This window comes from Pongo pygmaeus, chromosome 11 (assembly GCF_028885625.2).
Source record: "Pongo pygmaeus isolate AG05252 chromosome 11, NHGRI_mPonPyg2-v2.0_pri, whole genome shotgun sequence".
Lineage (NCBI taxonomy): Eukaryota > Metazoa > Chordata > Mammalia > Primates > Hominidae > Pongo > Pongo pygmaeus.
Genome location: NC_072384.2, coordinates 72,267,959 through 72,293,214, shown reverse-complemented (window position 1 = coordinate 72,293,214; position 25,256 = coordinate 72,267,959). Strand labels below are relative to the sequence as shown.

Here is a 25,256-nt window from a genome sequence, read left to right as displayed (position 1 = left end):
GCCTCAATATTGGTGGCTGCTGACTGATCAGGATGGTGTTGCTGAAGGTTGGGGTGGCTATGGCAAATTCTTAAAACAAGACAACAATGAAGTTTGCCACATGGATTCAATCTTCCTTTCACAAAAGATTTCTCTGTATTATGAGATGCTGTTTGATAGCATTTGGCCAACAATATAACTTCTTTCAAAATCGGAGCCAATCCTCTCAAAACCTGCTGCTGCTTTATCAACTAAGTTTATGTAATATTCTAAATCCTTTTTTTTTAATCATTTCTACAGTGTTCACAGCATCTTCATCAGGAGTAAAGTCCATCTCAAGAAACCACTTTCTTTGCTTATCCTTAAGAAGTAACTCCCTATCTGTTCAAGTTTTATCATGAGATTGTAGCAATTCAGTCACATCTCCAGGCTTCATTTCTAATTCTAGTTCCCTTTCTATTTCTATCACATCTACAGTTATCTCCTTTATTGAAGTCTTAAATCCCTCAAAGTCATCCATGAAGGCTGGACTCAACACCCAAACTCCTGTTCATGTTGATATTTTGACCTCCTCCCATGAATCACTAACGTTCTTAACGGCACCTAGAATAGTGAATCCTTTCCAGAAGGTTTTCTATTTACTTTGCCCAGATACATCACAGGAATCACAATCTATAGCAGCTACAGCCTTACAAAATGTATTTCTCAAATAAGACTGGAGAGTCAAAGTTACTCCTGAATCCATGGACTGCAGAATGGATGTTGTGTTAGCAGGCATGAAAATCATGTTAATCTCCTTGTACATCTCCCTTGGAGCTCTTGAGTGACTAGGTGCACTGTCAATCAGTAGTTACATTTTGAAAGAACTATTTTTTTCTGAGCAGTAGATCTCAACAATGGGCTTAAAATATTCAGTTAACCATGATATAAACAGATGTGCTGTCATCTGACCATTGTTGTTCTATTTATAAAGCACAAGCAGAAGAGATTTAGCATAATTTTTAAGGGTCCTAGGATTTTCAGAATAATATGTGAGCCTTGGCTTCAACTTAAAGTCACCAGCTGTGTTAACCCTTCACAAGAGAGTCAGCCTGTCCTTTAGAGCCTTGAAGCCATTGGCTTCTCCTCTCTAACTCTGAAAGTTTTAGACAGCATCTTCTTCCAATGGAAGGCTGTTTTTTCTAAATTGAAAATTTGTTTAGTGTAGCCACCTTCATCAATGATCTTAACTGGATCTTCTGGATAGCTTGTTGCAGCTTCTCCCTCAGCACTGCTGCTTCACCTTGCACTTTTAGGTTATAGAGATGGCTTCTTTCCTTAAACCTCATGGACCCACCTCTAGTAGCTTCAAACTTTTCTTCTGCAGCTTCCTCACCTCTCTCAGCCTTGACAGAATTGAAGAGTTAGGGCCTTGCTCTGGATTAGATTTTGGCTGAAGGGAATGTTACGGCTGGTTTGATAGTCTCTCCAGAACACTCAAACCTTCTCCATATCAGCAATAAGGCTGCCTCACTTTCTTATCATTCTAGTGCTCACTAGAGTAGCATTTTTAGTTTCCTTCAACAATTTTTCTTTTGCATTCACAATTGGGCTGTTTGGTGCAAGGGGTCTAGCTTTTGGCCAGTCTTGGCTTCCAACATGCCCTCCTCAGCAAGCTTAATCAGTTCTAGCTTTTGATTAAAGTGAGAGAGGTGAGATCTTCTTTTCACTCGAACACTTAGAAGCCACTATAGGATTATTAGTTGGCCCAATTTCAATATTGTTCTGTCTCAGGGAGTGGGGAGGCCGGGCGGGGGGAGGGCGGGGAGAGAGAGAGAGGCCGGGCGAGGGGAGGGCGGGGAGAGAGAGAGAGAAGACAGGAAGCAGCCAATGAGTGGAGCTGAGCACACACATTTATCAATCAAGTTTGCCATCTGCTATGGGTGTGGTTCATGGTTCCCCAATTACTATAGTAACATGAAAGACCACTGATCACAGATCATCATCACACAGATAAAATAATGGTGGAAAATGTGAAATATTGTGAGAATTACCAAAATGTGACAAAGTGAGCACATGCTGTTGGAAAAATGGCACTGGGCCCGCGAAGTCCCCGTCCGCTGTCTCCGCAAGGTGGCGCCTTGGACGCCGGAGCACAGCCCGGCAGAAGCGCAGGAAGCCGGGGGCCCGGCCCGGCAGCCTGCAGCCCGAGGGCTTCGCGCCTCCCGAAGGCCCTGAGCTCCATTCTAGGCGTTCAGACGGGATGAGGGCGGTGGAAGATGAAATGAGAACCAGAGTTTGACAAAGAAATGGCAAAATAAAAGAAAACTCACACAACACTTCGGAAGAGAGAAAATCTTCATCGGGAAGTTCTGATGGAAAGGAACCTGCATCCACAGTGCTGACGACTTCTGCAGAGGCGAGCGTCCTGAGGAGCAGGCAGACACGATTGCCTGTGGTGCCACACTAAAGACGTCCCAAGACACATGCGGCCACCTGGCATTCAACCCAGACTCCCAGTACATTTAAGAAGCATAGTCGTGGACCAGCAAATCAGACTCTGGAAGTGGCTCTGCATTTCTGGGATCCTCCGGCTGAAGGAGGATGTGATTTGCCAAGATATCCACCCTGCAGACCTCAAATCTGCAGAGAGTAGCCCCGAACCCCAGCCAAGCTCACAGGACGACTTTGAAACGTGCCCTGGCACCCATCAAAGTTACACGCGTGGACTGCGGAGTGCAGGATTAATTCGATTTGAAGTTTCACTGAACGCTTGAGAGACTTCTGAGTCATGAGCTAACTGTGCCACCTGCGGCCACCAAAAGAAACAGCTCCTCCCAGGTCTGGTGGAAGGCTGATCAGGTGCCAAGCACGTGTGGGCACTTGCACCTGGGGGCTTCTTTTTTAATAGTTCATCATCTCTCAATAAATTGTTAGTCTAGCCTTATTTTCTTAAGGAACATTAATTTCATGTATAATGAGTGTATTTTGCATGTTTTAAATTGTAAATGGGGCTAAATCCAAGGAAGCTCAAACTTAAAGCAGGCTTGTGGCAAACTTTGCTTAATCCTCTACCATGCTCCAAGGTAAACTGACAAGTATACTGAAATGGATTTTCCACAAGTATTTTAAGTTGCCACTTGTCAGATGGGTTGTTTTGGATTTAACCATGTAATTCATGGGACCAACTGAAAGTAATCTTTCTTTACAGGTGTCTGGAAAAGCAGTGTCAGAGTCAGACACCTTTACTATCTTTATGGAAACTTAATTTTTGGCCTTTTATGAATATGTCAGACAGGGCTCTGAACAAACATGTTAAGTTGAGCTGTTAAACTGATGGGTTTTACCGAAGTTTACATTCTTCATTTGGTACCTGTGTTATAGTAGGTAGCTAGTCAGGCATGAGTAGGACAGGAGAGGGCCCTCCCCCAGCACACACACCAGGAATGTCAGGCGACCATCACTTGATGCTCAGGAGGTTGTTAACTGTCTCTCAAAAATAATAATTAGTCATAGCCAGGGCCAGGGAAAGGCAGTTTCCCAATAGAAAAACCTGAGCCTAGTGATCAGTAGCTTCCTGATAAGATCTCAGGAGTTGGGCGATTGGGTTCAAGCATGTTTATTAAGAAACAAAATGGTGGAATTTAACTGGTATATGACCTCCAAGGGACATTCAACTAGTAAGGGAAGAATGCCTCAAGTGAACATGCGTACAACTCCAATAAACACAATGCACACGCTCACCTCCCAAGTGCTGGCAGGCCACTGCGCATGTGGACAGCACACCCCAAGGGAAGAATCAGGCGAGAAGAGATGCAAGACCCGGGAAGTATGCCAACATAGAAAATCCCGAGTCAAAGGTCTAACAGCACACTTGATCTCTCCAGTTGCCCACTTGGCCTTCTTCCAAGTGTACTTTCCTTCCTTTTATTCCTGTGCTAAAGCTTTTTAATAAATTTCACTCCCTCTAAAACTTGCCTCAGTCCCTCCTTCTGCCTCATGCCCCTCAGTCAAATTATTTCTTCTGAGGAGGCAAGAATTGAGGCTGCTGAAGACCCAATATGGATTTGCCGCTGGTAACATGCTTTGATGCCGTATGACTTGGGTATGTCCTGCTGCTAACATTTGTAAATAGAGCTAGGTGCATTCTTTATCTATAATACTCCAAGATTTAATGCAGAAGAGTGATTTATAAAGAACATTTTTTTTTTTTTTTTTGAGATGGAGTCTCGCTCTTTTGCCCAGGCTGGAGTGTAGTGGTGCTATCTCAGCTCACTGCAAACTCTGCCTCCCGGGTTCACACCATTCTCCTGCCTCAGCCTCCTGAGTAGCTGGGATTACAGGCACCCACCACCGTGCCCGGCTAATTTTTTGTATTTTTAGTAGAGACAGGGTTTCACTGTGTTAGCCAAGATGGTCTCGATCTCCTGACCTCGTGATCCGCCTGCCTCGGCCTCCCAAAGTGCTGGGATTACAGGCATAAGCCACCGCGCCTGGCCTATAAAGAACATTTTTTAACAATCAGTGGATTTACCACATAAAATTGCTGTAAATTATAATGTGTACAGATTTTTTGTTCAAATATTCCATTGTAAACTTAATATTAAGACTGTTATGTTTCTACTGCTTTTTATTGAATGATATTGCAAAAATACAAAGAAAAGAACCTTCTTTTTTTAAAAAAAAAAAAAAAGAAAGAAAAATGATACTGATGGACTTGCTCAATGAAGGGTTGCCACAAATCTTCAACTTGTAAAAAATGCAATATCTGTGAAGGGTAATAAAGCAAAGCACAATTAAACTAGGTGTGCTTGGATAGGGAGATCTCAGCAGCCTTTTGGGGTCATTATTTAAAAATCACAAATCCTCAATAATTACGGGAATGTGCTTGACATTTAGACTGTGAAGAGAACAAATGGTGAAATAAACAAATTTACTTAGCAAGGAGTGGAGGAAGGAAGGTATGTCATCTAGAGAACTGGTGATTCATGGATAAAAATACAATCACTGAACACATAAAGGAGAGCTATGACTTAGCAAGAGAGTTTGTTCTGATGTATGATGCTAATTTCAAACTTTAAACAGCTTGAAAAGGGAGGAGAATGACTAAAATGAGAGGCTCAACTGATTCAGAGATAAAGAATATAAAATCAATAGTTCTGGGAAGGATCTACATTTGTCTTCCTCTCTGCAGACCTACTAACATTGTAAGAATACTTTTTGTCTCTTTCAAAGTGAAGTACGCTCTCCTTACCAAGATTCCCACTTCTACCAACTCATGGTGCTTATCTTTCCGGAGGTTTCCCATATAAATAGTAAGAGAAAAACAGCGGCTGACTTTCTGCTCTCCTATCCAATTAATTTGTTCACTCATGAAATAAATATTTATTGAGAATTCATCTTTCTCCAAATTTTTATCTTGTTTTCCCTTCTCTGAAATGTATTTCAGTTTTTACTGTGTTACCTGTCTTCACTTTCACTGTAACTTGCTAGGGATATCCCAAGGGTAATGATAAACTATTATTCTAAGACAGAAACATTGCCTCTTCTCTTTCTCTTCTGCATTCATGTTTCGCCATAGACACACAGATAAAAAGAGATGTAATTACCCCTTATGACTCACGTGTGCTCAGATTTATTGGTTTATTACATTATCAGTGTGTGCTATATCAAGAATAGTCATTATACCAAATACAATCATTTAGACAGTAATTTACAAAGAATCTTCACAACCTACAGTTCAAGTTATTTTTATAACAACCAAAAAAAAAAAAAAAACCAATAGATGGAAGAAGTATTATAATCCTCTGAGGGAGCAACTTAGGCCTAAATATGTTAAGAGCTTAAAAAAAAAGCATTAACTTATAGATACATTCCAACCTATTTTGGTTATTTTAACTTGAAAATTCCTAAAGAATAAAAACTTTATCTCTGAATGATATATATATCATTTATTCATATAATTATCAGATATCAATTATTCATAATTATAACAATTATTTATAGTAGTGATATATAAAGGTGACAAAATCTTACAGGTCTTAGTGGTTGATGAGAAAGAAAACCAAATTTGTTCAAGGTCTTTAGATTTAACAAAGACTAGGATGACGCAAAACAAGTAACTGCAAAATAAACTTATCCTACAATATATGATAAAGAAAAGATACTCAGAACAACAGTTGCAAAGAAAAGCTATTAAGTTGTGCTTTAAAAAAAAAAAAAGACACCCAAAACACGGCAAGGTATTAGATTTTTTTATCATCTTTCCTATAAAGATAAGTCATTCTGCAGGATCATCTACATCACAAAAAATCAAAACAACTCTATGGATCGAAGTCAACTTGTTAGCATTTTGTAGCTCCTGAAGCAATGTAAGAAGTATAACTATTAACAAAGTTCATCCAATTGGATGACAGACTCAAATAACTCACCTTGGGAGGGATGTTCATGCCTTTTATCTCAAGACCTGAATCATGGACTATCAATCTCTCTTATAACCTTCAAGAGCTTGAGAGTTTAGCCTGAAAAAGAATAGAAATATAAATAAAGAAAATTTAAAAATAAATACACCATACAAATACTTTTATAACCAAGTGAACCGATCAGTTTTGCAATCATTGCAATATTGATTTCATTTATTTTTTAGTGTTTAAGACATTTAAGAAAACCTTAATTTTTTTAATGCCTATTTCTTTAATTGAGTATTTACTTAATGCCCAAGGGAAATTCTGTGTGAGGAAAAGAATGTTCACTATTTGTACTTTGTCTAAAATCAAATTTATAAACCTTCAGGCAATCGACATATCTCCAAATATTCACACATTACTAAGATAACATTAATTAAAACTTCATAAATTTAGCAAACTAAATTTCCATGTGTAAATATCGACAGTAAACTTAACATTTTTTCACTCAACTGAAAGTTCAAGTATAGTATGTTAGATTTCATAAATTAAATTACAATTGTCAATATTTTTGCAGCTAGTTCAAATTATGGAAATGTTCCTTTTGAGCAACACTGGAGATCCTAGAATATGAAAAGTTTAGGTCATGGTTATTTTTCTTTAAAATCTGTGTAAAATGTACAAATTTAAGCAATTTTTAGCTGGGCACAGTGGCATGAGCCTTTAGTTCCAGCTGCCCAGAAGGCTAACGTGGGAGAATCACTTGAGCCCAGGAGTTGAAGGCTGCGGTGAGGTCTGATTGTGCCACTGCACTGTAGCCTGGTTGAGAGAGCAAGACCCTGTCTCTAAATAATTTTTTTTTAAATCTAAGCCTTGGCAATGAAATAAAAAAAACTCAACAAATGGGATTGCATAAAACTAAAAAGCTTCTTCACAACAAAAGAAACAATAGAGCAAAGAGGCAACTCACAGATGGAGAAAATATTTGCAAATTATACATCAGATAAGGTGTTAATATCCAAAATATACAAGGAACTCAAACTACTCAAAAACAAGAAAACAAAGACTCCAATTTTAAAATGGGCAAGAGACTCAACCAGATATCTCTCGAAAGAAGACGTGCAAATGGCCAACAGATAAATTTAAAAATGCTCAACATCTCTAATCATCAGAGAAATGCAAATAACACACAATGAGATGTCATTTCACATCTATTAAATTTGCTATTACCAAAACAAGCGTTGGTGAGGATGTGGAGAGAAAGAAGCTCTGATACACTGGTATTGTAAATTAGTACAGCCATTTTGGACAACAATATGGAGGTTCCTCAAAAAACTAAAAATAAAACCGCCATATGATCCAGCAAGCCCACTAGTAGGTATATACTCAAAGGAATTGAAATCAGTATGCTGAAGAGATGTCTGCACTCCCATGTTTATTGCAGCATTTTTTACAATAGCTAAGACACGGAAACAACCTGAGCATCCAACAATGAATGTACAGATTTTGTAAATGTGTTATATATACATGATGGAATACTATTCAGCTTTTAAAAATCAGGAAATTCTGTCATTTGAAGCAGCATGGATGAAGCTAGGGGACATTATGTTAAGTGAAGTAAGCCAGGCACAGGGAGACAAATATTGTATGAGCTTACTCCGTCTCTCTCTCTCTCCATATATCTATATATATGTGTGTGTGTGTGTATACATACATACATATATATGTATATATAAAATATATATACACACACACACATAATATGTATATATAAAATAAAATGACATTTCTTCCTTCTGCTGGAAATACAAATGACAATAGCCTGACTGGTGGCTAATCAATAAAACAGTCTTCATCATGGCTGGTTGACAACTGGTGGCAGCTGCAGAGCACCCATACAAAGAGGCCATAATTTCCTATGAGGTGAGAGTAGATGAGAGATTCAAACAATCGTTAAAGTAACATTTAGACATATACCCAAGCTCCTATTCATAGCTAAGCAGCAAGAGTAGGCCACTTGAGTTCAAAATTAAATCATAAAGGGTACATATAGTTTAGTTCGAGAAAAATAATAATCAAAGAACTGAATCACAAGATTTATGGTTCACAGATCATTACTGGGGCTTTTTTGTTCTAGGAAGTAGAGATATAAGTGGCTCATCTGGGAATGAATAAAGATATGACCTTGAAGTTTGCTTTGGGTCTCTTAAACTTTGTTTCATTGCCAAAAAAAAAAAAAAAATAGAGAAACCATCAGCTCAGGGTGTTGGGATTTTCCTAATTGTTGCTGGTTTGCAGTTATTACTGATGCCTCCAAGACTACGAGATTTCTAGATTCAATGAGGCTTGCTATGATTCATATTTGGGAAGGACTTCAATAAGACATTGCAAGTCCAGAAAACAGAAATGGAGAAAACTCTTCCTGGAGCTTCTCTCAAGTTTCCCAGAGTCAATCCTTTAAATAGGCTCCTGATTTTAGACCAGAAGTGAGACAATTATTACCTAACGTTTATTTTTGAGACTTTCTCAAGAGCAGCTGCATAGACTTTTGCTCTGGCAAAGCATAATCTTACTGAATAACAATGCATTTGGAAGCAAGAAGCCTAAGATCAGTTTCCGGTTTTGCCACTGATTAACTGTGCTGTCATTGGTGGCATTTAGTTTCTTATTGAAAGGCTCTATAGCATTCATTAAGCTTTATTTATTGAGGACCCACATGGCAGAGAGCCCAAAACCAGAAGCTGTGTTAGTATGTGATGGTGATGTAAATTGTAATATGTGTACTCAGTAGAGAGCACTACAGAATACAGAATTACCTTATGAATTAGCTTATATCTGACAAGAATGTTTTATCAGATGGTCTTTACAAGAAACTGAGGTCATTGCAGTAATATTTGTGAAAACCATGCTTTTCTAGTTTCTGAATTTGAAGCTTTCATATCCAGGGACTTGCTGACCTGGAGGATTTGTTCTTCTCAGGGTTAGCTAATTTCCAGAGATAGCAACTGTTTGCACCTTTCATATGCAAACCAACCAATTCAGAGCCTACATTACCAGACACCTTCTTTATTTGGTTCTTATACTCTGTGAAACTGTATCCCTCTCCTAATCACCCCTGGGCCAGGTACCAGGCAACTAGGGACAGCCCCATTGCCCCAGACCTTGCTGAAATTATTCAAAATAGTTAATTCTAAACCTGCTCACTCTGTCTTGCCTGTTCCTTCTGCAGACAACCACAATAAAGGCCCTTTCCCACATTTCCCTCTCATTCCCTCTGCTTTCTGACCACCCCAGTCCTACTTCCCTAGAGGTCCTGCTTCTGTTTTCTAGGAATATGTGAGTATTAAAAATGTCTCCCTTGTTCTAGTTCCCTTGGAAGGGTGAGAGTGTGAGAGTGGGTGAGAGATGAGAGACTACCTAATGAGTACAATGTACATTATTTGAATGATGGTTACATGAAAAGCCCAGACTTCACTACTACATAATATATCCATGTAACAAAACTGCACCCCTTACATTTATACAAATAAAAAATTAAAAAATTAAAATTTCTTTCTTCACAACAAAACTTTCTGTGTCTGTGTAGGATATAATAAATTCCTCTTCAAAGGTTTTAGCCAGTAAATTGTTAAGTACAATGAGTTCTGAGATCGTCTCCAAAGAACTAATGTATCAGTATGTTCAGCTCTCTTGTTCTTTGTTCTCCATTTTAAAGTTTAACTTCTTCATTCTTTACGTCTCTTGCCCCTAGTTTCAGTAAATAACCCCCTCCTAGCCTCTATCACCTGCTCTGACCTTAGTCACCCCGGTCACCTGCTCTGATATTAGTCATCCTTGGTCACCTGCTCTGTTCTTAGTCACCCTGAGTCACCTGTTCTGTAAGCATCCTTCCCACCAAACTAGTCACCCTGCCACTCCAGCTCGTACCCCTGCTCTTTTTAAAATAGCCAATCAGAATTAGCTTAGACTGTGTGGTCCAACCCTAGCCAATAGGGGAATGACATAGCAGTAGGGGCTACCTGCGTCAGGGATAAGAACCCCTTTCCCTCCCTTGTTCAGGTGTGCTCTCGCCATTGCCCCATCCGCGAGATACACCCTTCTACAGAAGTAAAATTGCCTTGCTGAGAAAATTAAACTTATGTTTGAGTGCTATTTCTTTTGTAGCACCGAAAATTTATTTCCAACATCTGTATAGACTACTGGAGAAAGATACCTACAGGAATGTCTTCTCTGTACTCCTCTATTGATGTAAATCTTGAGCCTTTCAACATACAACTGAGACATAAGGAATAGCATGTGTAGTAGGTTAGTGGGACCCTAGACAAGTTGAGCTGTGGAAATGATAATCTTGTCAATGCAAAGGAGGAAATGCCTCAGTAAATCAAAGTGTTGATCGTATATACAGCCCTGAATAGAGACCTAAAACATCCAGCCTTAATTAAGAAAGAGGTTTATATTTCTTACATTACCAGAAATTTGGGAGGAGGAAATCCAGAGCCGACCCAGCTCCTCAAATATTCAGGCTCCTACTATTTTTCTGTTCCATCATCCTTAGCTTTTGGCTTTCATGCTTATGGCCACAAAATAACTGCTGCCTCTCCAGGTGTTATGTCCAAGTGATCCAGGAAGAAAAATGAGGGTAAGAAAAGGGCAAAGGGCTTTGCTAGCCCAGTCTGACCATTTCCATAGACACTCAGACTTTTCCATAAACCCCACCCCATTGATTTCTGCTTATGTCTGTTTGACCAAACTGTGCTACTTGGTCACAGGAGCCTAGAAATTAGATTTTAAAATGCCAACGCTGCATATCTGATTCTTCCTGTGCAAACTGGGGTTTTGTTTTCAAGGAAGAATGAGAGAAAAAAGGAATCCGGTAGGCAAATTGCACTTCTGCTACAATTTTTAACAAAAGTGAGGTTAAGGGGCTTCAGGGTAGGCTCAGGCAGGCAACAGCAACAGCATAGCCACCTGCCTCTTCATGGATCCAAACAAAGGACAAAAAGTGAATTTATATGCAAGCCACACCTTCAGCATAACCTAAAGAATGTCCAAACTTCAAAATACTTATGAATAGAAAGAGAATAATCAGATCTCAGAACACAATTTCTCATTCCCTCACCACACCCTAGCCCTTAGGGCAAACAAAAGCAAACCTAGAGAGCTGCAGGGAAGGCAAAATAGGGAAGCTTGTGAAGGATCCTGAGTTTGATTTAACACCAGAAAGTCTAGGTCCATCCTAGTCTGAGATCAGAGCACGGACTTCAGGAAGGAACTTGGAAGTCTGGGCAATTTAAAGGGGGCAATGATTGAAACCCAAAAGTTCTAAGAAAGAACAAAAGAAACAAAAAAGAAAAGAAAAAAAAACCATTCTTTGGCATTAGGTGGGAAGAGTTAAAAAAGAAAAGATGGAAATTTTAGGTTCCTGCAACAAAAAAGGAAAAGCAGAGGATTCACAACTCTCTCTATCCCAGCAAATCAAACCAAAATATCCTGCCAAAGACCTGGACTTTGCAATACCAACATAAGATGATGCCATTAAACCAAAAAGGTTGAAAACATCTTCATTCCATAAAAATTAACAAATGTTAAGTGAAGCTATAACAAAAGCCAGGAAATGGAATTTCGATTATATCAACTGAGAAAAATTCTCCTCTGATAAAACGAGAATAGGCTCAAATTAAAAGTTAATAGAATAGACTCAAATTAAGTTAGTAAGAGGCATTGAAGAAAAGTAGGCAAACTATGAGGAGAATAAGAAAGGCATAAGTGAAGAAGAAAAAAGGGCCAGAGGAAGAGTAGCACACATGCAAGACAGCCAGGAATAATAATAATAATTTTTGTGTTATCAGAGTTCCTGAAGAAAAAACAGAACAATGAGACAGAGCCAATATCTAAAACTATAATTCAAGATAACTTCATAGAGTGGGAAAAGACCTATGTCTATCTACACATTCCTAGAGATCACTGAGTAACGGGAAAAATTTACCCAGAAGGATCATACTCCAAGGCAGAGCCTAGTAAAACTATTAGATTTCAAAAAAAGAAAAGAAAGAAAGAAACTCTCAAGCCTCCAGGAAAAAAGATCAAACAACTTACAAAGGTAAAAGAATTAGACTGGCATCAGACATTTCAAAACCAACATATAAAGCAAGGCAATGCTTTTTTTTTTTTTTTTTTTGAGACAGTTTTGCTCTCATTGCCCAGGTTGGAGTGCAATGGTGTGATCTCGGCTTTTGCAACCTCTGCCTCCCGGGTTCAAGCAATTCTCCCACCTCAGCCTCCCGAGTAGCTGGGATTACAGGCGCGTGCCACCATGCCCAGCTAATTTTGTATTTTTAGCTGGAGACGGGGCTTCTCCATGTTGGCCAGGCTTGTCTTGAACTCCGTACCTCAGATGATCTGCCTGCCTTGGCCTCCCGAAGTGCTGGGATTACAGGCATGAGCCACCGCGCCCGGCAAGGCAATGCTTTTTAAAAGCTTACTAACCTCATTCCTATGAGAGGTTTAAAAAAAAAAAAAAAAGCCAGATATAGTGGCATAAACCTGTGTGTGGTCCCAGCTACTCAGGAGGCTGAAGTAGGAATGTTGCAGAACTTTTCGTTAGTTCAGCTAAAGACGGGGTCCTTGTCCACCCTATGGCCACGAAGATTTAAGTTCACAGACAGTTTGAAGGGTGAGTAAGACAGGGTTTTATTGGGTTAAAAGGAAGAAAAGGGGGAAACAGGGACTCTCACTAGGCCAGAGTCCCAGCTAGAGCGCTTCCTGCCCAGCATTTGAATCCCAGATTCCACCCAAGAAGCAGAGGGACCAGGCTCCTCCCTGCTGCAAATGCAGTGAACTTTCGAGGCTCTACCTCAGTGGGCAGGCTGGTTGGAGTTTCTCCAGGACCCCCTCCCACCTGGCTGTCACAGGAGGATCGCTTGAGCCTGGGAGGTGGAGGCTGCAGTGAGCTGTAATTTGACACTGCACTCTAGCCCCTAGGTCACAGAGTGAGACTCTGTCTCAAGAAAATTCATTACTTTGGTCTCCAAAGACATCCATCCTTTTTGGCTCTAACTTACCACAACCCCACATGGCAATCTGCACAACTGTGTGGGCTAAATTAGGTCCCCTGCAAAATTCGTATGTTCAAGTCCTATCAAAATGTGACTGTTGGAAAAGGAATCTTTCAAGGGCAATTAAGTTAAAATGAGGAGGCCATTAGGATGGGCCTTAATCCAGTATGATTGGCATCCTTATTAAGAGAAGAGATAAGGACATAGACACAGGAACAACCATGTGAAGACAGAGGGAGAAGTTGGTCATCTACAAGTCCAGGACAGAAGAAACCAGAAACCTGGAAGAAACCAGCTTGTTGACATCTTGACCTCAGATTCCTAGCCTTTAGAACTGTGAGGAAATAAATTTCTGCTGTTGAAACCACCTGGTCTGTGGCACTGTGTTGTTAGCCCTGGCAAAGTAATACACCAGCCCTTCCTCTTTCCTTCTTACATTCAGCAAATATGCATTGAATATGTCCCCACATCAGGCACTGGGCCACAGGTTGAAGCTAGAGGGGTGAACTTGCAGACACAGTCCCTGCCCACATGGAGCTTCCAGTTTATCAGGGGAGGTCTTTTAAAGACTTAGTATAGGACTGGGATGGCATTCCCTAAAGAAAGAAAAGGAGAAAAGAAGGGAAAAAGGCCTAGACATGCATGTACCTTTTTTCTAGAAATTTCTCCTAAGGAAAACAAAGGATGTATTATTTAGCTGCAAAGAAGTGCTTTGTAGGGTTGTCTTTTTTATTTGTCACTTGTTTGTTTTATTTATTTATTTTCCTAAGATTGTATTTTTAATTGCCACAAATTGGGAACGATCCAAATGTCCAATCATTGAGGACTGGTGAAATAAGTTATAATCAGTACAACAGCCTTCTATAGAATAATTACAAATGAGATTTTAGAAGAAAACTGAATAACATGGAAAGATGCTCTCCAAATGTTCTTTTACACACACACACACACACACACACACGATTTTAAAAAGTCTTCCCTTTATAGCTATAATTTGATATTTGTTTAAAAATATGTATATGCTTATGAGTCATATTATCTCTTGGTGGAGAAATTAGAGGGGCTTTTAACTTTATTTTTGCTTATCGATACATTTTTAAGATTTTGTACAATAAACAAAAGCTCCCTCTCATCCACAGAGGGCAGTGCTGGCTAATCAGAACTGAATTTTTAGAGTGAATTGTGGCCTCCTGATAGCTGTTTGCTGGTAAATATCTTATAATTGTATCTTTGAGTGTAGTTCCACCATGACTTTTGGTTGATGTTTTCATTTACTTTAATGAGTAAGGCAAAAGAAAGATAATGAAAATGTATGTTGGAACTTCACTCATTCACCAAAGATGCGTGTGACTTCCTTGTACTGAAACAAATAATAGTTTTTCAAAACTAGAATATTCTCTTGATGTTTGTACTATTCACATTGTAACAACTATAGACACATGTTTAATCTGCATTAACATTTTTCTTCAACACCTTTGTAAAAAATAATTTCAACTTTTATTTTAGGTCAGAGTGTACACATGCAGGTTTGTTACATGGGCATGTTGCCTGATGCTTAGGTTTGGGACACGAATGATCCCGTCACACAGGTGGTGAACATAGTACCCTATAGGTAGTTTTTCAGCCCCTGCCCCTCTCCCTCTCCCTTCTCATAGTCCCTAATGTTTATTGTTCCCATCTTTATGTCCATGTGTAACTCATGTCTAGCTCCCAATTACAAGTTACATGCGGTATTGGTTTTCTGTTCTTGCATTAATTTGCCTAGGATAATGGACTCCAGCTGCATCCATGTTGCTGCAAAAGACAAAATTTCATTCTTTTTATGACTACATAGCATTCCATGTTTCAAACATTTCTTAAGTCTACACAATCAAAAAAATAATAAATCAAGCTCTGGCTTTCAATATTTGTAATTTCATGGTGTAAAAACTCCAACCGCAGCTGATTTCATGGCTGATGTCACTGAATGTGGAGTGGGGAAGGACGTGCAGCAGTACATGATTATGTGGTATTTCCCCCAGACAGGAACCAAATAACCTCAAGAACAGCAGCAAACTGTAGTAAGACAATTAGGAATTGATGGCTTCTGAGTATTTATTACCTTTGTTTTCAATATATAATTTTTGTATAATTTATACAATAATGGCATATAATTTAAGCTTGAAAAATGGCTGTGTTTGACCACCAGATTGCAAAATTCCTAAACTATAACAGTCAGCTCTCACAAGACAGCTCCTGCACCCCTCTGCCTGGAGGTCTACCGGGAGAGGGTAGAGCCTACTGTAAGCACAGCTACATTCAACTGAAAACCATAAGCCCCAGCCCTAGCTGCTGATCAGAATGGAGGAACATTCCTGATGAAACATCAATTTCACTTCCTCACCTTGTAGTTCCCTCATCTTGTAGGGTCACATCATCATCATACCCATACCAACTCCCCAACATCAGTATGAATCTCATTTTTGTCTTTTTTTGTATACCATTATCAAGCTTATTAATATCACTACCATCTACAGAGCTCATGAAAGCAAAGAATATTTATTCTTGTCCTTCTTCCCTTGCCAGACAGGTAAGTCCAGAGCTGCAACTTTGGCTTGGGGCTTATTTAGAGCAACAGGGCAGAGACCCTGCACACCTGCAGGGAAGGGAACAAAAGAGAACTGAAGAAAGTGCCTGGACAAAGAGAGGCTGGAGCAGGAATCCACAGGAAACCCAAAGTGTCCACAGATTTGAAGTTGAGGACCTGCTTCAACCAGGGCTGCCCCCACCAAGCAGAAGTGTCCTTGAGGCTGTCACATATGAGCAGTGTAAATAAAATTTCAAGGGAGATGTTAGCCTATTAAAAGAACAATATGATTAAGGAGGTCACAATTACCATTCAGAGACAAGCAAAATAAGGGAAAGCAATTTGGCCAGGCACTGTGGCTCACACCTGTAATCTTAGCACTTTGGGAGGCTGAGGCAGGTGGATCGCCTGAGCTCAGGAGTGTGAGACCAGCCTGGGCAACATGGTGAAACCTTGTCTTTGCTAAAATACAAAAAAATTAGTGGGGTGTGGTGGAGTGCACCTGTAGTCCCAGCTACTAGGGAGGCTGAGGCCAGAGAACTGCTTGAACCCGGGAGGCAGAGGTTGCAGTGAGCCGAGATAATGCCACTGCCCTCTAGCCTGGGTGATAAAGCAAGGCTCCATCTCCAAAAAAAAAAAAAGAGAGGAAGCAATTTTACTTAGATCGATACACTGACATGTTAATTACAAACCATCCCCTTTAATCTGTTCAGACATTAGTAAGCAATCCTGGAATCTCTGATCCATGGAACCCTGGGCCCGGGGTCAGTCCCTCTGTTGCTCTCACCCCGCACCTTTCTCTATTTTCTCTGGTTGCCTAAGCTGGTTACCAGACTCCCCAATTAGCAGAACCCCCATGCAGCATCAGAACGTCCTCTGTATCTCATTCCTTCATGTTCCTGCTAGATGGCAACTTAGATCATTAGATTCACCAAATCTAATGATTCAGCTGGTCAAATCCAGCTAAAACATGTGTGGTTTGAAAGTGTTCCCTTCCCAGAAAAGGAGTTGCTCCTTAACAAAAAGCCTTCAATAACTTATTCCAAAGGGATTGATTACATAGATATTTTAGACAGTCAGGCAGGGCTTGGGGAATGAGACGTTTGGAGCCAGGAGAGCCTGTTAAAGTACCCCACACTGCCCTGTTTGAAACTAATAGAATTGTATTCATGTTGAGGTCATCTCTTTTCAGAATTTACTGAATGGATGCTTTCCTCACAATTGATTCAAAATTATGAGCTTTTAGTGTACTTTAAATATTGGTTCCCCTAGCATGTGGGGTAATGTAGGGGAGGCAAAATTTTACCTCTACCCTCTTAGAGATTTTTTCGGTTGTGGGGTGCTGAGAATTAAATTGACATAAGACAGATCAACAGAAGAAAAGCATACAAATTTATTTAATCCATGTTTTATGTTGCACAGGAGCCCTCATAAGAAAATGAAGGCCTGAAGATGCAGTTAGGGTTGAACACTTATATACTGAATGGAACAAAGAGTAGTAAATTATGAAAATGTGAGAAAGCAAAGGGGCATGGGCTAGGGTAGTTACTTGGGTGAAATGGCCAGGAAGATAAGGGTTAGTGAAATTAGTTCTGTGCTATAGTTTGGATGTGGTTTTATTGGGGGAACCCACCCCCAATATTTCAATGTAATATTTTCCCTAAGTGTTGGCAGTCTGAGAAGTAAAGAGAAAGAGTACAAAGAGAGGAATTTTACAGCTGGGCCACTGAGGGGTGACATCACATAGTGGTAGGACTGTGATGCCCACCTGAGCCACAAAAACAGCAGGTTTTTATTAAGGACTTCAAAAGGGGAGGAGGCATATGAACAGGGAGTAGGTCACAAAGATCACATGCTTCTGAGGCCAATAAAGATCATAAGGCAAAGGGCAAAGCAAAGATCACAAGAAAAAGGGCGAAATCAAAAACTCCTGATAAGGGTCTATGTTCAGCTGTGCATGTATTGTCTTGATAAACATCTTAAACAACAGAAAACAGGGTTCCAGAGCAGAGAACCAGTCTGACCTCAAATTTACCGGGAAGCGGTTTTTTCCCCACCCTAATAAGCCTGAGGGTACTGCAGGAGACCAGGGCATATTTCAGTCCTTATCTCAACCGCATAAGACAGACACTCTCAGAGCAGCCATTTATAGACCTCCCCCAGGAATGCAATTCTTTTCCTAGGGTCTTAATATTCCTTGCTAGGAAAAGAATTTAGCAATATCTCTCCTACTTGCACATCCATTTATAGACTCTCTGCAAGAAGAAAAATATGGCTTTTTTTGCCCAACCCCGCAGGCAGTCAGACCTTATGGTTGTCTTCCCTTGTTCCCTAAAAATCGCTGTTATTCTGTTCTTTTTCAAGGTGCACTGATTTCATATTGTTCAAACACACATGTTTTACAATCAATTTGTACAGTTAACACAATCATCACAGTGATCCTGAGGTGACGTACATCCTCAGCTTACGAAGATAAAAGGATTAAGAGATTAAAGTAAGACAGGCATAAGAAATTATAAGAGAATTATTAGGGAAGTGATAAATGTCCATGAAATCTTCACAATTTATGTTCCTCTGCCATGGCTCCAGCCGGTCCCTCCATTTAGGTTCCCTGACTTCCTGCAACATAGTTTGTTTTCACCAAATCTCATGTTGAAATTTGATCTCCAGTGTTAGAGGTAGAGCCTAATGGGAGGTGTTTTTGTCACAGGGGTGGGTCTCTTATAAATAGATTAATGCCCTCCCTGGGAGGTGGTGGGGTTGTGTGAGTTAGTTCTCATTCGATTAGTATCCACAAGAGCTGGCTGTTAGAAGAAGCCAGGCACTTTGCTCTTCTCTCTTGCTTCCTCTGCCTCACCAGAAGAAGATGCTGGCATCATGTTTCTTGTACAGTCTGCAGAATCAAGAGCCAAATAAACCTCTTTCTTTATAAATTACCCAGCTTCAGGCATTCCTTTATAGCAACTCAGAATGGGCTAAGACTCTACAAATTTCCTTCAGCCTCAACTTCTTATCCTTGAAGGTAAGAATAATGCTTTCCTTCTGGCATAGGGAGGACATCTTTCACATGGGAATTTCATCTCCTGCTTTTAAGAAACTGAAGAAAGGTCAGAGTGATCTTCTTGCACCTGCTATTGTTCAAGTGCCTTTAACTCAAAATAGTCAATATGCCGGAGCAAGATATTTTGGGGTGTCATGCTCTTAACTCCTTCAGTAATTGTAAGAAATCTATGAGTCCATAAGTGTATCAGATTTTATCTGTAAATTAATATTAAATAATACAATCTGCACATAATAAAAACCACAAGTTAAAAAATACAAGCAGATGCTCTTATAAGTATTACCATCCAAATTCATTTAAAAGCAGTATCGAGACACTTCTGGTTTCTGGTTCAATATGAAAAGAGCTTGGAAGTCATCATTCTCATCCTCACAACAAGAAACAAGCTGAACAAACCAAAAATCAACAATTCTTCTGACCAGACACGGTGGCTCATGCCTGTAATTCAGCACTTTGGGAGGCTAAGGTGTGGAGGTCACTTGAGCCCAGGAGTTTAAGATCAGCCTAGGCAACACAGTGAGACCTCATCTCCATTTAACAATAATAATAAATAATAAAAATAAATAACAAAACAAAACAATTCTTCTTAGATCCATCAGAGAATTGAGGTCACAGGGCAAACCACCTCCCAGAAAATTTGAAAGACAGGAGGATGTAGAGAATCACAACTTACCAAGAACAGAAGCCCAGGAATAAAAGGCCAGCACTGGAGACAATACCAGTAGGAACACAAACTGTAATTGACAAATTGCTGGAGCCTCAATGTGAATGAGCTTGGGAGTTAAAAACTCTGGGTGAACCCAGTCTTAGGAGGGCCCCCACACTTCTCTTGAGTCTTACCTCCATGAGTCTCATCAAACTCTCAGGTGAAGGTCAGAGAAAAACTTCCCCTCCTCTGGGTGGAGGAACTACTTTTTAAAAATTTTATCTTTTAATTTTTATTTATTTACTTATTTTGAGGCCAGGTTATGAGACTATTTTTGTATTTTTGGTAAAGACAGGATTTTGCCATGTTGCCCAATAAGGCTGGTCTTGAACTCCTGGCCTCAAGAAGTGATCCTCCTACCTCAGCCTCCCAAAGTGCTGGGATTGCAGGCATGAGCCATCACATACAGCCTCACGGGGGAACTATTTTGCAATATACTAGAGGCTTTGTTCTCTTTAACAAAAGCTTGCCTTCCAGGGAAACTATTTTACCAGGGCCTAACCTAATTGGGTTTTGCCAGAGCCTAGTCAACCTGGGGAATAAAAATACTCAACTCCAATCTTCTAGGCTCCTCTAAGTGAGGAGCATGGGGGAGACCTGAGAAGCACTTGTAAAGGTCACGGCCCAGGGGCACAGGCTCACCACAAGCTGAGACTTAATCATAGGACTGCAGAATGTGTCCCCCACCCCACACCTCACTACCACATCAATCAGGCTCCTATAAGATAACAAGGGTTTACAGCTAAAAACAATGTTGAATGTATAGTAGCTTATTGCTCTGTATTTTCATAATGTGGGATTCCGCCACTATCATATGGAGGCTCAGTAAATCATTTTAGTGTAAAAAAATACTTAGAGATTCTGAAACCACTGTTCTAAAATAAAGCTACCTAATTGCACTTGAGGATAATGTCAGGTCTTAAAGACAGAAAAATGGAAACAATCTGTAGTGAATTTAGTGCAGATAATAAAGCTTCATATACAAATAAGGTGATGTTTACGGAGGACAAACTATAAAGATCCAGGGAAAGATGACTCATCTTCACTGAATATCTCTCATGTTTAAAGTGTTTGTGTCTTCGAAGAAACCAAGCTTCATGCTAGATTTGAGTCAAAAACAAGCTAAAGTCACCTCTTTACTCTAAAAATCAATAGCTGCTGGGAGGAAAACAGATTCAATGTTTTTTTTCTTCACTTGGAGCTTTTCAATGTATATAAAGAGTACGGAAAAATGAATAAAAATATGCAAACAAAAACCCAACACCCCCACAACATGGGTGATATAATTTACAACTAAGAACTATTTAGACATAAACCTTATGTGCTCCACTGCATTTCTTACCAAAAATATAATTAATGACTTCCAGTCAGCTAAGGTTAAAGGTTACCCAGGAGAAATTTAAAGACAGTCTTAGTAAAAACAAGTTAGCAACAAAAGGAAGTTTATCATTTAATATCTAAACAGGACATAATTAAATTTAGTCTTAATGAGACCTGGCTCTTGGTTTAGTTCCTTTCCTTTTCAGTCCAAAGAAAGGCCAATCCTAGCCAAATAAAGTACATGTGGGTGTAGAGGCAGCTTCCGCTCTGTGCAAGACTCCTTTTACTTGTACATTCCCTTCTTCACTAAGGCTGGGTGAGTTTTAGATCATTTTTATTACATCTGATAAATGAGAGATTTATTTTCTAATGCTACAGAGACATTATTTTATGTAATCCAAGATTACATGTATTATTCATGTCTTTTTGTAGTCAGGGACATTGAGACTCAAAAGCCTAAAAAGACTTATGCGAGGTCAGATTATTAATAAACGTCACAACCAGAAACCAAACCCAATTTAATCTCTCTCTGTAGCTTCTGCTAGTTCCCACTAATACGGACAAGAGACAGGGAAACATTGGGTAGAAGAGGGTGGTTCCCTGGCAAAAGCCCCACCCTTAAGCCTGGAGACCTACAGCCCTAAGTGGGAACAGGCATTCCTATTTTCGTGCCCAAAAAGTAGCCTTTTGGCCTGCCACCACACCCCCATATCCTGTACCCACATAAACCCTGAACCCCAAGCTCCAGGAGCAGATGAGCAGATGAGGAGACAAGCAGATGAACAGCAGAACAACGTGGCAGAGAAAGAGAGAAGAGAAGGAGCGCCTGAATGCTGAGAGGAGTTCAGCTAGGGGTGGTCAGAGAGGAGTTTGGCTGCTGGATGGCCACACTCCGGGTTAAGATCATCTTCCCACTCCATCCCCACTTCCGGTTCCCCATCCATCCCACTGAGAGCCACCTTTACCACAATAAAACCCCTGCATTCATCCTTCAAGTTCATGTGTGACCCGCTTCTCCCAGGATGCTGGACAAGGGTTTGGGATACAGAAAGCTGTCACACTGGCACTCTGCCCTTACAGAAAGGCAGAGGGTCCACTGAGCTGGCCAACACTCAAGCCGTCTGTGGACAGCAAGGCTAAAAGGGCACACTGTAACACACGCCCACTTGGGCTCCTGCACTTGTCCAGCTGCCTGCTCCCCATCCCGTAAGGGGTTGAAGGGATGGTGACCAAACAGACAAGCCACACCCCTGTCAAACATCAGGGAAAGGGAACTCTCCCGTTTCACCACCATTCTGCTTCCAGAATGCCCAAGAAATGATCCAAGAGCTTAGAAAATGCGGGTTAGCACTTTTTCACCTTCTTACGTGAAAAGAAAGTTAAATAAAATGTAAGCCTGGCCATGTGAATGTGAAATAACCAAAGGGGTGGAATGAGCTCTTTCTATTAGTGAGATTAGCAAAAGGTTCCTAAGAGGGGTCACTGGAAGTCAATCAGCAAGACCTGGAATGATGAATGTGTGACTGAAAACCACGATTTGTTCAACACTGGGAAATGTGAACAATGCTGCCTAAGGAGTTTGTATTCAATAAAATGCTCTCTAAAGAAATAGTTTTAAAGCTGGTCCTCAGGACAGATGATCACCTTAAAGCAGAGGCCATGGGCCTCATCCAGACCACAAAATGGGAGAAGGGCTTTGCCAGGCTGCAGAAGCCTGCTGACTCCAACCACCACGTGGGTAGGGCTGCAGGCTGGATAGCAGAGGAGCTCCAAAAGGTGGGTCAGGAGCTACGGAAGTTCCCCTTACCATCCAAAATCCAGGATATTCTGACTGTGGAGACTTTGAAGACTCCCATGCTTATTTTTGTCCATCTATGGGGTAGTGGCTTGGGGAAAGGGGATGACAAGGCAGTACTGAGTATAGCTGACAAAATCCCAATCCCCTGCAGCTCATAGGCTTTCGTGCTTGTATTGCCTTCTCTGCCCACTATTAGGTAACCTCTCAGGTGAAACCGTCCTTGCAGCTTATCCATAGCCAGGTAGGGAGGCCATAGACTTGCTTAAGCAACTGGAATTTCCATGAGGCAGAGTGCACTGACATTAAAAAAATTTTTTTTGTTATTATACTTTAAGTTCTAGGGTACATGTGCACAACACGCAGGTTTGTTACATATGTGTACATGTGCCATGTTGGTGTGCTGCACTCGTTAACTCGTCATTTACATTAGGTATATCTCCTAATGCTATCCCTTCCCCCAGCCCCCCACCCCCATGACAGGCACCGGCGTGTGATGTTCCCCACCCTGTGTCCAAGTGTTCTCATTGTTCAAGTCCCACCTATGAGTGAGAACATGCGGTGTTTGGTTTTCTGTCCTTGCAATAGTTTGCTCAGAATGATGGTTTCTAGCTTCATCCATGTCCCTACAAAGGACATAAACTCAACCTTTTTTATGGCTGTATAGTATTCTACGTGTCACATTTTCTTACTCCAGTCTATCATTGATGGACATTTGGGTTGGTTCCAAGTCTTTGCTATTGTGAATAGTGCTGCAACAAACATACGTGTGCATGTGTCATTATAGCAGCAAGATTTATAATCCTTTGGGTATATGCCCAGTAATGGGATGACTGGGTCAAATGGTATTTCTAGTTCTAGATCCTTGAGGAATCACCACACTGTCTTCCACAATGGTTGAACTAGTTTACAGTCCCACCAACAGTGTAAAAGCGTTCCTATTTCTCCACATCCTCTCCAGCACCTGTTGTTTCCTGACTTTTTAATGATTGCCATTCTAACTGGTGTGAGATGGTATCTCATTGTGGTTTTGATTTGCATTTCTCCAATGGCCAGTGATGAGCATTTTTTCATGTGTCTATTGGCTGCAAAGATGTCTTCTTTTGAGAAGTGTCTGTTCATATCCTTTGCCCACTTTTTGATGGGGTTGTTTTTTTCTTGTAAATTTGTTTAAATTCTTTGCGATTCTGGGTATTAGCCCTTTGTCAGATGGGTAGATTGTAAAAATTTTCTCCCATTCTGTAGGTTGCCTGTTCACTCTGATGGTAGTTTCTTTTGCTGTGCAGAAGCTCTTTAGTTTAATTAGACCCCATTTGTCAATTTTGGCTTTTATTGCCATTGCTTTTGGTGTTTTAGTCATGAAGTCCTTGCCCATGCCTATGGCCTGAATGGTGTTGCCTAAATTTTCTTCTAGGGTTTTTTTGGTTTTAGGTCTAACATTTAAGTCTTTAATCCATCTTGAATTAATTTTTTTTTTGAGATAGAGTCTTGCTCTTGTTGCCTAGGCAGGAGTGCAGTAGCACGATCTTAGCTTACTGCAACCTCCACTTCCCAGGTTCAAGCAATTCTCGTTACTTAGCCTCCCAAGTAGTGGGATTACAGGTGCCCACAACGATGCCTGGCTGACATTTGTATTTTTAGTAGAGATGGAGTTTCACCATGTTGGCCAAGCTGGTCTCAAACTCCTTACCTCAGGCGATCCACGCACCTCAGCCTCCCAAAGTGCTGGGATTATAGGCATGAGCCACTGCGCCTGGCGAATTAATTTTTGTATTAGGTGTAAGGAAGAGATCCAGTTTCAGCTTTCTACATATGGCTAGCCAGTTTTCCCAGCACCATTTATTAAATAGGGAATCCTTTCCCTATTCCTTGTTTTTGTCAGGTTTGTGAAAGATCAGATGGTTGTAGATGTCTGGTATTATTTCCGAGGGCTCTGTTCTGTTCCATTGGTCTATATCTTTGTTTTGGTACCAGTACCATGCTGTTTTGGTTACCGTAGCCTTGTAGTATAGTTTGAAGTCAGGTAGCATGATGCCTCCAGCTTTGTTCTTTTGGCTTAGGATTGACTTGGCAATGCAGGCTCTTTTTTGGTTCCATATGAACTTTAAAGTAGTTTTTTCCAATTCTGTGAAGAAAGTCATTGGTAGCTTGATGGGGATGGCATTGAATCTATAAATTACCTTGGGCAGTATGGCCATTTTCACGATATTGATTCTTCCTATCCATGAGCATGGAATGTTCTTCCATTTGTTTGTGTGCTCTTTTATTTCATTGAGCAGTGGTTTGTAGTTCTCCTTGATGAGGTCCTTCAGATCCCTTGTAAGTTGGATTCCTAGGTATTTTATTCTCTTTGAAGCAGTTGTGAATGGGAGTTCACTCATGATTTGGCTC

At 40.5% G+C, this 25,256-nt stretch overlaps 1 protein-coding gene across 4 annotated transcripts in view; it reads right to left on the bottom strand.

Annotated features, from left to right (window-relative positions):
• Positions 1–1,798: 1,798 nt before the first annotated feature.
• Positions 1,799–25,256, bottom strand: part of PDK1 (pyruvate dehydrogenase kinase 1) — a 115,811-nt gene continuing 92,353 nt past the window's right edge. The window contains exons 14-15 of one of the 4 annotated variants that reach the window (XR_008500953.2): positions 6,390–6,479; positions 1,799–4,726 (exon numbers count right to left, since the gene is read on the bottom strand). The gene's annotated coding sequence lies outside the window, so the exon portion shown is untranslated. Of the gene's footprint in view, positions 4,727–5,900; positions 6,480–25,256 lie in introns of those variants that run through there. The other 3 variants (XR_008500959.2, XR_008500949.1, XR_008500955.2) reach the window with 3 other exon arrangements.